Genomic DNA, 12948 nt, shown 5'->3' on the forward strand with positions numbered 1-12948 from the left:
ATCATGAGAAATCTCATCAGTTGCTGTGGGTGGAGGTGGATGGAGCAAGCAGGAAGAGGGCAGAGGAGAAGAAGGATGATGAGCAATAGCGGGAGGGAACAAAAAGGAGGAGGGAGAAGGGGGAGAGGAACGTGCAATAAAGGAATTCTCTTGTACAACAACCACTGACATTTCTGAGCCTGTAGCTTCCTCACTTTTAATCATTCCCTTCATTAAGTGCCATTTGTCAATGCAAATAGGTCTTTCTCCATTATAACTCAATCTTGGGACAACCCACGCCTTAAACAAAGATGCAAGGCTAGCTCCAGAGCCCTAGATTTCCCTAACTAAGGGGTTGTTTGCCCTTCCCTCCCTGCATTCCTCCATCCCAGGCACCATAAGAACACCAAAATTGGCCCTAGGACAAAAGATACCAAGGACTGACTTTATCTTCTGAGCTACTTTGGGTCTGGGCCCCGCCCAAGGACCCCCTCTTCTGACTTCTGTGGCCCAACACCCTCTCCTGCTATCAAGCACCAGGGCTTATAACTGTCCTGCTGTTCTACCCTTCAGATCCCAGGAGAGTTATGAGACTGAAAACTAAGCGGTAAGGCAGGAAGGTGCCATCAGAGATGCATCTGCCTAGGACCAGAGAGCAGCCATGCTGGAGAAACACTCCTGCCATCCACGCAAGACAGCTCCTACCCCCTCCATATTTGCACACACACAGCCCCTCTCAATACTGTTACCAATGTTTTTTTGGAGGCCTACTCCAAGGGGACACATCTCTGTCCTATTTTTATTTTCATTCTTTGCACAATGCTACATTGTAAGTCTCTATTTATTGAAACTCACTCTTCCCTTGGCTCTGAGGACACTGTGCTATACTGGCGTTCTTACCTCTGATTTCTCCTTCTAGCTCTGCATTCTCCTTTGGTACCCTAAATGGGAGCATTGCTCAGGTCCTGTCCTCAATGCTCTATTCTTATGTGGAGGGGCTCATCTACTCTGATGGCCCTTATCTTTCTGGATCACTCACAATACCTAAAATAGTGTCCTCCATATAGTAGACACTTAAGTAATGTTTACCTAATTGATTAACATTTGTTAATTGCACAATGCCTGGTACACTTCAAATGTTCTGTAAAGACTATTATGGGAGGTCTTACAGTTTACAAGCATTTCCTGTGTATTTGCCTGTCTTCATCCTCATCATAACCCTGTGAGGATGATTTTTTCTTATTCTCATTTTTATAGATGAGAGAAGAGGAGGGAGCTAATGTTTGTTTTCTGCCTAGTGCTTTATACACATTTTAATTTAATTTTCACAACCGCACTGTGAAGTAGGTGTTCTTAGCCACATTATACAGATGGGAAAACTGAAGCTCAGAAAGGAATTCAAGATCACAAGGAGCATATAATTTGTCTCCTCTGCTATTTCACTGTTCTGTAAATTTGATCATACCAAATTTAGTGAGCAATACTGGAGAGGCATATAAAAGGTATCATACAGTGATATTATAATTATTGTTTACATATAAGTATTTTTTGGTTTGCATTCATATGAAATTTAATGTCACGCATATAAAGAGCTGAAGAGGAAAATAAAACCCTTCTATTTCCAAGCATTCTCTGCTTTCCCCTTGCATATTATAATAATAAGAACAGATTATTAAATGTTTACTGTGTGCCAGGCATTATGTTTAGCATTTTACATGTGTGCTTTCATTTAATTCTCACCACAACACTATGAGGTGGGGGCTATTATTATATCTCAATTTATACATAAGGTAATTGTGCCCCATAGGAGTTAAGTAACTGGTTCAATGACCCCTAGTTAGTTTCTGAGGTAATTGAAATTTTAAGTCAGGTTGGTCTGACTCCAAAGTGAACATTCTTTTAATGATAGCAGGCTGCCTTTCTAAGATGATAGGGAAACCAAGTTTCAGAGAGATTGTAATGTCAGGTCTCCTGATTCTACATTTTTTTCCACTTTGCTTCAGCTGCTAGCATCTCTTTGTTGAAGGGACTGCTTTTATTGTCAATAATCTTTCTATGTCTGTGGTCTGTCTCCTCAACCACATTGTCAGCTCTGCCAAACCTCTTTAGATCCCCCACAGAGGGTTCTCACTAAATACTTGTCAATTGATAAGCACGGGGCTCTCTTCGGTTGAGAGAATTATTAATAACCATCAGACTTTGACAAAGCCCTTCTCATCTCCAAAGGAGTTGAGCCCTTGGAGCTTAGGAGATGTATCAATTCCTCGCCTTGCTGCAGCTTGAAGTCAGGAGCCCACACTGCCCGCCTCCGCACAGCATCCATTCTCCAGGGAGCCTCTATAGCGTCAGAATCATTTCACCGAAGGCTAAATTATGTGTGTGACTCTGGGAGAGCGAGGTCTCCGTAAAGGGGGAGAAGAATGTGGGCTGTGGTTCTGAATGCAGATGGACCCTGGGGATGTTTCGCACCATCCGAGATGATGTGTCAACCTCTAGCCGTGGCACTCCATAGAACAAGCTTTAAAGAGTGATCATTACTGTTATATTGGGAATATTAATAATATTTCTTACATTTGTACTGTGAACTCCCATTTACGCAAAAGGCTCCTGCATAAGAATTCATTATTTTTCGTTTGTGCTGGCCTTCCACAAAACCTTTTGGGCTTCAATATTCCCCCAAAGAAATATTCCTCTGTCCAGTTTTTGGGAAAGAGAACCACCCCAGGGAAACAGAAACAGCTGAGACCCTGAGAACGGGAACCTTAGCTGGCTGGGACTAAAGGCCAACAATTGACCCTGCTGAGCAATGAAATATGTTTGGAGCCTGAACACAGATCCCCAATCTCCTTCCTTCTCTTTGGCTGTTCCCGGAGCTGGCAGGACCTCCCACCCCAAGCAGAATCTGTAATTCCTCCTGCAATCAGAATTCACTCTTCCTCATCCCTTCCCCCATCAATGGCCTCAGGGACACTTATGTGGAAGCCACCAATTATCTCTTCCCCTCCTCTAGACCAATTTTCTCATGCATTTGTATGAGTTCACTTAGCATCCTGCAAAGAGACAGGCAGTAGTAATAATCATAGCTAACATTCATGGAGCTTTTACTATAAGGAAGGCACTATAATAAGCACTTTGCATGCATAATTTCTCTTCATCCTCATAATAGTCCTACGAGGAAGGTTTATTTGGCTCCCTACTTTAAAGAGGAGGATGTAGTTTCTAGTGAGTAAGCAGCCTGCCCAAGGCCACACAGCTAGCTAATGCAGAGCCAGGATTCAATGCCAGATCTATGAACCCCTCCAGTATACTGTCTTTTAGTATCGGCTTCCATTTCTTGGATAAAAACAGTGGGACCCAGAGATTGGAAGGCCATGTAACATTCAGAGGAAAGAGTCTCAGGAAGTCAGGAAATAGTTTTCCTCCAATTTCTGCCAGTAACAGGCTAGATGAGACTGGGTGAGTCACTAAAATTCCCCTGTTTCTGAATCTGCAAGCAGGGTCCACAGTGTGTGAGATGCAAAAGAGATGAGCCAAGGAAGGTTAATCTCCTCCAAATCTATAGAGTTTAAAAGCACCATGCGAATGCAAAGTGTTCCTTATCATAATCCTTAACATTATTATTCCAGCCTATTCATCTACCAATGAACCTGGGATACAGTGCCTAGCTCTGCCCCTGGATTCTGGTGCCATTTAAGTGCAAAGACAAATGGTCTCAGGGAGTCAGGGGTGATCCATTATCTGGATATGGATTATTTCTCAGGAGTAAATTGTTAGCCCTGTCAGGTGGCTGATGAATTCTCCCATTGCACCTGGGGGCTCATCACTCTGCATGGGACGTGCAGGGAATGCAAGCAGCACAGCAGCTGGAGTCACAGTGTGACTCTGCAGATGGGGTCCTGGGGGCGGGGAACAAGGATGTGTCGGTTAGGTTCCAGGGAGCAGCAAACGACCCCACCCATCCTTGAGTGAAAAGACAGATAATGAACCCCACCCACCCACAGCCTAGCCCAGGGCAGAAAAGGGTAACTCCTTCCCTCTCCTGATGCTTGAAGCATCTTTGGGGAGAACAAAGCATAAAAGAGGCTGACAGATTCATACACAAGGAGGTACTGACAGAGAGATGAGAAGAATGGGCAAGAGAAAGAGAAACAGAAAAACAAGACATGGAGAAAGACAGGGAAAGAAAATGAATAAAATAAAGGATCACAGAAAAGAGACACATGGAGGAAAAGGAACACAGTTAAAAGAGAAACCCAGAAATAGGAGCTAAGAGGAAAAGAAGAAAGAGTAAGAAGTAGCTGGGTGCGGTGGCTCACGCCTGTAATCCCAGCACTTTGGAAGGCAGAGGTGAGCCCATGAGTTCAAGACCAGCCTGGGCAACATAGCAAGACCCCATCAATAGAATTTTTTTTTTAAATTAACAGGGTGTTTTGGCATGCACCTATAGCTCCAGCTACTCAGGAGGGTGAGGTAAGAGGATCGCTGGAGCCCAGGAGGTCAAGGTTGCAGCGAGCTATGATCATGCCACTGTGCTCCAGCCTGGGTGACAAACTGAAACCCTGAAAAAAAAAGGAAAAGAAAGAAAAGAAAAGAAAAGAAAAGAAAGGAAGAAAGAAAGAAGGGAGGGAGGGAGGAAGGGAGGGAGGGAAAAGAAAAGAAAAGAAAAGAAAAGAAGAAAAATAAAAAAAGCAGACTCAGAAATAATCCCCCAAAATGGGAAAAGTTATATAGAGAAAGAAAAAAATAAGAAAAAAGGAAAATATATGGGGGAAGATAAATCTAGAGAGAAAACAAGTAGGGGAAGAGAAAGGGGAAGAAATAAATAAAATACAAAAGAAAAGTATATAGAGAAATATAAAAATAGAACAACCAGAGATAAAGGAACACAGTGAAAGAAAAAAGGATGAGGGAGATAAGAATACTGGGAAAACAATAGGTGAAAAATGTTAAGAAACATAGAAGAGGAGATTGAAGTCTTTAGGAGGACCAGAAATGGTTTTTTTTCTCCCTCCCTCCCACTTTCACTGTTAGCCATTCTTGTGGTGTAAAATCAGTCAGACACAGACACACATTCTGAGTCAAATAAGCACATGAAAAATAGCACATCTGGACACAGAGGAGCTGAAAGATTTGAGATGTAGGCAGCGACAGACTCACAGCAGAAAGAGAGAGCCAACCTGAACACAGGATGGGCTCCAGGCAGAAACTGCCAAGGAACTAGATATACCACTGTGAAAGATGACACAAAGGCACCTCAAAAGATGGACATGTGAATAGACAGGTACACAAGCAGACATTCACCAGGGTGGGAGGAGGAGGTTTGGCCTAGCTCCTTTCCTCCTCTCTTCTCTTTGCCTTTGTGAAATACTCTAATAATGGGCATTTACCATTCTGGGTCTCCCGCCCTTGGGATTTTTCTTTAGGCTTCATGAAGGTTGGTAGCAATGTGTTTCATTTAAATAAACTCACTCCTGCTAGGGTCTGTTAGTTACAGTATCTCCCCTCCTGGGAACAGACTTCTCTCACCAGTTTAAATGATCATATCCAAAAGACCCCTTTCAGGCATGAGTGTAAACGGCTGAATATCAGTCCCTTGGCTAAGACAGAGTTGGAGTCTGTCTTGATGCTTACTCCAAGACTAGAACTTTTTCCCCCAGTATGCCATGATCCTCCTTAACTTCACTGGACTTTCCTTTTCACCTCTGCAGTTTGAAGCAGATGAGAAGGGGAGGCTACGCATCAGGATCCCTACTCGAATAAGAGGAGCGTCATAAGATTTCTTTGGTTAAAAAGTGTTTCTTGCAAAAGCGAAGTTTGAAAACCTCAGGGTTACACAGGGCCGGATGAATTCTAAGGGTCCTTCCAGCTCTGACATTCTGAAATTCTATGACTAAGAGCTAATTTGTTCAAATCTAAACCCGCAGTAATTGCACAGAACTTGATTGAATTTTCTGAGCAAACATGGCGTCACTGTCTGCCCCAATAAGTATTTAGCCATGGCCCCAGTTTAATGATTTTGTGCAGTATCAATATTTCTTAGTGCAGTTTCCAGCACTGACAGGTAGGTGCATGATGATGTGAAACATGTGGGCTCAAGATGCCCACCCAGGAAAGCCACAGGTGGTTGTTGGTGTGTCCACCTGGCTTGGGCTGACACACAGACTGCACCAACCCCTCTGGCTAGTGCTGGGCACATGCGGGGGTAGCACAACTGCCTTTGAAAGGGGCATGCTGGTTGGGTGGGTGGATCGGGTTGCCCTAAAAGCTCAGGGATGCTGTAGCCAACGGGTCACAAAGAGAATAGCAGTGAATGAGGCTTGCTTTGTACAACTTCACTTTGATGCAAATCATCCCTGAAGGCTACTGCCTCACTTAGTATTCCATTCATTCATTCATTCATTCTACAGAGAGTGCGTGCTCTGTGCCAAGCTCTGTGCTAGAACTAAGGATAGAGACATGAACAAGATACAGTCCAATATCTCCCAAAAATCTCATTTGTGAATCAGAATTGTGGTACAGTCAAGGGGGCAGTATGTGAACCAAAGTCAAGGAATACTGATGCCGCTCAGCATCAACAAACTTAGGCTATGGATAAATATTTATGAGAAGAAATAATTTGGTAGGAATATTACTATATATGCACACTTTTAATTATTCCCACTGGCAAAACTGATGAATCAGAGACCTTTTTTTGTATGCAATATTCAAGATGCAAAGAAGTCTTATAATTAGCTCAGGTAAAATAACTTGATTGTTTCCTAAGTACAACTCTGAAAAAGCACAAATTAATTTAATACTTTTTGTTTATCTTTTAGTTACACATTATCCATGATAGGGTTTTATTTGTTGGTGATGGTTTGAGAGCATTGTGTTTTGGAGAGAAATGAAACATTTACTGGAAGAGAAAGGAAGATCGGTTCCTCTCTTTGATGCTGCCATGACACTAAGCCTGTCATTCCCAAACAGAGATACATTTATATAAGTTTGTGAGTTCTCTTGGTCATTTGTCTGTTATATATTTAGACTTTCACACATGCACCAACCATACACAAAGCACCTTCTCTGACACGTGCACTGGGCCACGTGTGGGAACACTGGAAAGATTAGAGCATAGCCCCTGCCCTTGAAGGGCTTCTACTCCAGAAGGGGAGCCAACAAATAACTCAAGGACTTTATGATGAGTGGCATAACAGAGGTGTGGACAAAGGGAAGCTGAGAAGAACAGGGACTAAGAGATGAGGGTATTCATTCATTCATTCATTCTACAGAGAGTGCGTGCTCTGTGCCAAGCTCTGTGCTAGAACTAAGGATAGAGACATGAACAAGATACAGGAGAAGCTTTAAGAGACAAGGTGGCCTATGGTGGGGTGTGGTGGAGAAGGTCTGAAGATTGACCCTATTCATCATTGTGGGGCTAGACGGAGCCATCCTCTTTCTCCAAACTCTGTTTTGCTTTGTTTTAATCAGTAGAATGTATCTGTGAGAACCACAGAACTACACAGCAAGCAGATCAGTCTGTAGCTGGGATTAGCCCAGTAGCCTGCATCAGTTTAACTGCTTCAATTTAGGATGAAATATAGCCACTCCTTTTGAAAAACGCAATGCAGGGAGGTGGGTGGTCAGAGACTGGCTCCTATCCCCTAACCTTAGCTTCTTGAAAATCAGATTTTCCTTGCCTACCCAGCACTCCTATCTAGCAGAGTTATTCTTTTATGGGGGCAAAGTTGTTTGAGTAGCACTGGGTATCATGGTAGCTTTCAAATTATTCACATTCCAAAGGAGGTTTAATGATTTCCAAGATAATTGGTTGTAGAAATAAGTCCTTCTAAAAACCCAGCAATAGAATGTTCATGATGCCACAGGATGATTCAGAACATTTGGCCTTAATTACTTTGATTGTCCGCCAGGATTTAATATATGAATATTACATTGCGATCTTCAATTTAATTTCTTGTGTAAATGGATTGTGGCAGAATCCTGTAGTCCTGAACTGGCACATAATTCAGCGTGGGAGACACTATCTTAACTCATCTCATTACTCAAGCCATTTGTTGTCCTTCAGGCTTTGACAGCCAGGAGATGGGAAAGTAGCAGAGGTGATGTGATCTCTCAACCTGGGTCCAGACAGACATGAGCCATAGTCTCTACCGATTACGTTGTTACACAGACACAGACAGCACTTATTTTCAGAAGAAAAAAAAATGCCCCAGTCAATGTGCAGCTGTGTGCTCTGGTCTTTCTTAGCATAATGGAGTGGAAAAAGCTGGGGCATGCATGCAAGAGACCTGAGTTCTAGTCCTAAGTTGACCACTAACTTGCAGTATGATCTTGGGCAAGCCACTTAATTTCTCTGAGCTTTCGATTCCTCGTCATTAGAACTACATAATCTCCAAGTGCTTTCCAGAGTGAAGGTTTTCTGACGTATTAATAGCATGTGGCAAATCTGACAGTTTTGGCACCATGGCTAAAAGAAGGTTGTTTCTATCCATCTGTGAATAATAAGCAGCCCCCCAAGAATGGGCAAAGTTTGAGGAAAGGGAGAGCGAGACAGGGCAGATAAGTGGGAGGGAAGAAGGAAGGGAAGGTGGAGAGAACAGCCCTGCAGCCTTAGTGAGCTATCTCTCAGGGCCCAGGTGAGCTTGTTAGGACCTTAGCAAAATGGGGGACATTTCAGCTTGGGAAGCTTGATGGAAATTACAGGAATAAAATGAGATTCAAAAAGCATTAAATGGGAAGCCACAGTGCTGGAGAATTTATTTGTACCACATATAACAGAGAGTTTGCATCTAGAATGCATAAAGAACTCCTAGAAATGAATATGAAAAGGACAATCTAGTAGGATAAAATGGACAAAAGACTTAAATGGGAATTGTACAAAAGAGTATATCCAAAAGGCCAATGAACATATGAAAAGATGCTCAACCTCAGTCATCAGAGAATTGCAAATCAAACCACAACGAGATACCACTGCACACCCACCAGAGTGATTAAAATGTAAAAGTCTGACAATACTTACTGTTAATAATGATTTGGCGCAATGAAAGAGTGCAAATTGGTACAAACTTTGAAAAACTGGCAGCATTCAGCAAATGGAATGTGTGCTTATGACTCAGTGATTCCACTACTAACAGAAATGCAGGCACATGTGCACCAAAAGTCAAACAAAAATAACCATAGTAGTGTTAGTCAAACAGCCCCAAACTGGAAATGCCCATCTGCAGTAGAATGGTAAACTCAATTGTGGCATATTCACAAAAGGGAATATTATACAGCAATGAGAAGGAACAATATCAGTTTTATGCAACAACATGGATGAATCTCACAAACATAATATTGAATGAAAGAAGCCAGAAACAAAAGCATACATACTGAATTATTACATAGAAGTCAGTAACTGGCAAAACTATAATGTTTAGGAATGCATGCTAAGATGTACAAGTATAAATAAAAGCAAGGAAGTGATTTTTGGAAAAGTCAAAAAAGTTGTTACCTTTTAGTCGGGGAGAAAGGAATTATGATTAGGGAAGGGACACAAGTAGGGCATCAGGGATGCTGATAATATTCTATTTTTAACTGGGTAACAATTAACACGGGTGTCTCGTTGAACAAGTTGTGCATTTATGATTTATGCACTTTTCTTTATGTGTGGTATATTTCACAATTTAAAAATAAAGCTTTAAAAATACAGAGATTGAAAAAAGTCAAAGCCAAATCTTTGTTTCAGACTAATGTGACTCCAATTTCTGTCCATTGTCTCAGGACCCTGCAGATTCTAGACTCTCGGCAAAGAGAGGACAGAGGCTGTGTCTCATTTCTCTCAGTATCTGCCTGCCAAAATCTTCCAACTTTAAAGCTAACCTGACTCCAATTGGTACCTAACAGCCACCAGCCAACTGACTGCAGTTAAAGACACCTTGTTCCAGCTGCTTTCTAGTTTCCTCTCATTTCCCCATTCTCAAACTATTCTTGTTCCATTTCAGTTCCATCTTTCTCTTGAGTCTTTATTCTGTCTTCTGTTTGCAGCCCTGTTCCTTCCTTTTGGACTAATGGCTGAGTGACCCAACTGGATTTCCTTGGCTTGAACCTGAGCAAGCCCTCTCTCTCTAAAGACTTGAATGCCTACTCCTTTCACTGAGTGGTTTCTTCTGTTCCTGGCCAACTCAGGTAGGGTATCTACCACCTCCCCCTCCCTAGATCTTATAGGGTTAAAGTGCCTTATCTCAAATCCTTGGTGCCAAATGTTTCAAAATTCAGAATTTGGGGAATTTTATCAAGGTAATCATGTGTATTTGCCAATATCACATAACACCTCTCGCAGGTTGCGGCATAGCTCCCCATAATCAAATACATTAATATTTTTGTCATGAAATATATGGATGTTCACACTAAGTGGGATAAAGAAAGACTATCATAATATAAGTTAAAATGAGTTTTAACGTCAAACTTATGAGAAAGTTTTTGGTTTTCAGAGCTTTGTGGTTTGGGAAGTGAAAATAAAAAATAGGAGCCCAATGCTTGTTTGGTGGATGGATGGAAGGATGGAAGCATAGAAGGACACAATGAATTACATGTGTTTATCATCCCAAGTGACAAATGTGCATTTAACAAGAGTCTTCATCACTTTAACCAATTGTGGGCACATCAGATTCCACCGCTGGCAAGAGGAACACTAGTAGAAAAATCTACCACATAGGTCTGCTACCAGAACATAGATGGCCTGCCTGGGGTCAAGTGGCCATCCCTGGGCCACTCTTCTGCATAAAACATCCATCCAGCCCCTTTTCCTGGCTATGAGTGGGGTAGGCCTAACTAGAAGGGAAAGTTATGGATATGGCAAGTACCTGGGGCTGTTGGGTCCAGTTGGAAAGGAATGGATGGGCTTCAAGCACCAATTTCATGTGGCCCTCCTTAAATAGTATTGTTCTCAGCAAGGCTTTGCAAAGGTATTGAGTGGAATTAGTTCAAGATCACCCTTCCCAGCAAGTACTCAGAGTGCAGTAAGTATATATTTCTAGGAAAGGGTACAGTTAGGTGTTTTTTACTTCCAGCCACCTGGGAGTGTGGATACTACAGCTTATTGTCCTGGGATGCTTCAGAGGCAAAGCAGTGAGTTCCAGGAGAGGCTAGCAAGGGACTAGAGCATGAGTCAAAGCCAAACCCTCAGGTTCCCCCTCCCAGGAGACACCAAAGAATCATGGGAGACCTCATCAGGAGAAAACCACGCAGCCACTTCCAGGACCGATGCCTAGAGGAGAAGCTCAGGGGAAGGTGGATTTGAGGAGAGGTTAGGAGGCTCAGCCTTAGAGCTCCAGAAAACTGGGTTGTTTACTCCTAGAATATGGAAACTGAGTCACCAGGTAGGCATCTCCCATAGCTCTGCCCCAGGCTTTTCCATCTTAAAACAGTAAGACAGGACTTACATGAGCTCTTCCATCTTTTTCTGCTCTGCTTTCCAGAGTTCGTGAATCTATGATTCTCTTTTAAATAATCTTTGTCTTTTTTTCTCATAAGAGTAATACATGCTCCTTGTTGAAACTTTGAAAAGTTAGGTAAATATATAAATGTTTAGATTCACTTATCATCCCACCCACCTCTTACACATTTGAGTGTATTACCTTTCTGCTTGCTTGCTTTTATTTTCCATGTCTTTATAAAATTGTGATCATAGACTTTTGTATTTTGAGTTAGACACTTAAGTATATTGTGAGCATTTCCCATGTCACCACAAAAGCTATCATTCTAGTCTAATTTGAATATCCACCAGATATTGTGGGCACACTTAGCAAGGATAAAATGTGTAGCCTGCCTTTATGGAACTTATACTCTTGTTGAGAAGATGAGGCTGATATACATGGAACCAATAGTGATAAATACAAATGGAATATAATGAAATGTCACTTTGAGGGATAGGCTGGAAAGACAGTAAGAATCCAAAAGAGGGAAAGATTGACGTGGGTAGCATTATAAGTGGAGGCTCCTGGAGAAGGCAGGACTTAAATTGGCCTTTAAAGGATAAGAAAAAGGAGAATGAGAAAGGTAGAAGCATGAAGAAAACAGACACAATGGGGGAAAGCTGGATTGAGTAATCCCAAACCCTTTATGCTTATCATTGTTGTTGATGATACAGAGCTACCCAGGGCCAGGATTTCAGGACTGTTCAGGGTCCCACCTAATATATGAACAAATAAACCCAGGTCTCTAACCTAAAGGGGATTTGGAGGCTAAATGCATGAAAAATGAAGCACTGGTATTGATATGGCAGTAGCTTAGACTCAGACCTTTTTCCACTTAGTAACTGACTTGTTTCTTTGCTGCATCTTGAACAGTGATGGCTCAAACATCACGGTGCTAGTGGCCAGAGTCACCAGTTGTACAACTTCCTAGCTAGATAGCTGATTACATGACTCCAGAGCCCTAGTCACAGTCAATCCACTACTGTGGGTTGGTAATCACAAAAAGAGGGTAAACAGAAAGAAAGCCCATGTCACAAGCCCCCTTCTTCATACACTGAAGACACAGCCAAAAGCTTGTTGTAAATGTTAATTAAGTCATTAATTTGTGATCTGAAGATCTCCCCAGTGGAACTAGGAGTTTCCTAAGGACAGAAAAACAGTGGTTTGAAGAACAGTAGAAATGTTCATGAAATACCACAGTTTAAGATTCATTTGTGATGCATCAGAAATGCCCTTGCCTATGGTCAGGAGACTTGCCACTAACTAGCTATATGATTTTGACCAAATTCTATTACTTCTTGGAGTCCATCTCAGTTTTCTTCCTCATCTGTAAAATGGAAACTATTTCAAAGTTCCCTTTTGGCACCAAAATTCTATGAACCTACAATGTATTTGGACCACCACCACTTTTCAGATTTCAGGATCCCCTACAACAATGCAAATAACCCTAAGAAAAGGCTACATCTTACCCTGTGTTGCCAGTCACCACCATACCTGGGAATCGAAGTCCTTTGGG

The 12948-nt window shown here is 42.1% G+C and overlaps 1 long non-coding RNA gene across 1 annotated transcript in view; it reads left to right on the forward strand.

Annotated features, from left to right (window-relative positions):
- LOC105481442 (uncharacterized) overlaps positions 1 to 12948 on the forward strand; it is a 41830-nt gene that overhangs the window by 7159 nt on the left and 21723 nt on the right. Inside the window, exon 2 of the long non-coding RNA XR_011618086.1 lies at positions 10003 to 10143. This is a non-coding gene — a long non-coding RNA (uncharacterized lncRNA). The remainder of the gene's footprint in view (positions 1 to 10002; positions 10144 to 12948) is intronic.

The sequence above is a fragment of the Macaca nemestrina genome, chromosome X, assembly GCF_043159975.1.
Source record: "Macaca nemestrina isolate mMacNem1 chromosome X, mMacNem.hap1, whole genome shotgun sequence".
In the NCBI taxonomy this organism is placed as follows: domain Eukaryota; kingdom Metazoa; phylum Chordata; class Mammalia; order Primates; family Cercopithecidae; genus Macaca; species Macaca nemestrina.